This window comes from Triticum dicoccoides, chromosome 2B, assembly GCF_002162155.2.
Source record: "Triticum dicoccoides isolate Atlit2015 ecotype Zavitan chromosome 2B, WEW_v2.0, whole genome shotgun sequence".
Lineage (NCBI taxonomy): Eukaryota > Viridiplantae > Streptophyta > Magnoliopsida > Poales > Poaceae > Triticum > Triticum dicoccoides.
In genome coordinates this window covers 765644031-765645178 of record NC_041383.1, presented here as the reverse complement: position 1 = coordinate 765645178, position 1148 = coordinate 765644031, and positions in this window count along the sequence as shown.

The following is a 1148-nucleotide window of genomic DNA, read 5'->3' as shown; positions in this document are numbered from 1 at the left end:
GACTCTCAGTGTAACCAAGCATTTGCTAGATAGTGGTCACAAACTACAAGAGTTGTACCAATGGAGAATCACATTTGGTATTACCATGAATTCCCTGCAGGCACTTCATGAGGCACTATTTCAAATGCTACCGTGAAGTGTTTGGGGGAACTCTTGGTGCCACCAAGCTTTACTCAATGCCAGACAAGGACCCAAAGAGCTGATCAACACAAGACATGTTTGGTATTACCATGAGTTCCCTGCAAAGCACTTCACGACGCATTATTCAAAAATGTCACTAAGATATGAGAACCACGTTTGGTATTACCGGGAGCTCCCTTAAAGCACTTTACAAAGCACATCTTCCAGGTATTATGTAAAGTGTTTGGGGGAACTCTTGGTGAAACCAAGCACTTACCATATATTGCAGGTCATAAACCACAAGAGTTCCCTTCAAACACTTTATGAAGCACCTTTCTAAGACCAAACACTTTATTCAATGCCGTCCAAGAACTAGAGGGGATGATCAGTTTGAGGCATGTTTAGTCTTACCGTGGGTTTTCCTTCTAGCACTTCACGAGGCTTTATTTCAAGCGCCATTGTGAAGTGTTTGGGGGAACCCTTGGTGATGCCAATACTTAATGTCGACCAAGAATTAGGAGGGACTATCAATATGAAGCATGTTTGGTGCTACCGTGGGTTCCCTGCAAGCACTTAACGAAGCATTATTTGAAACACCATGTGAAGTGTTTGGGGGAACTCTTAGTGATGCCAAGCTCTAAGAATTAGACGAGATGATCAATACGAAGCATGTTTTGTCTTACCGTGGGTTCCCTGCAAGCACTTCACAATGGATTACTCCAAATGCCACTATGAAGTGATTGGGGGGAGTTTTGGTGATGTCAAGCTTTACTCAATGCTAGTCAAGAATTAGGAACAATGATCATTACGAAGTATGTTTGGTCTTACCATGGGTTCCCTACAAGAACTTCACGAGGCATTATTTGAAATGCCAATGTGAAGTGTTTGGGGGGAACTCTTGGTGGCACCAAGATTTTATAAATGCCGAGCAAGAACCAAGTGATATGCTTAATAGGAAGCAAGTTTGGTCTTACCATAGGTTCCAAACAAGCACTTCATGAGTCATCATTTGAAAGACCCACCACTGT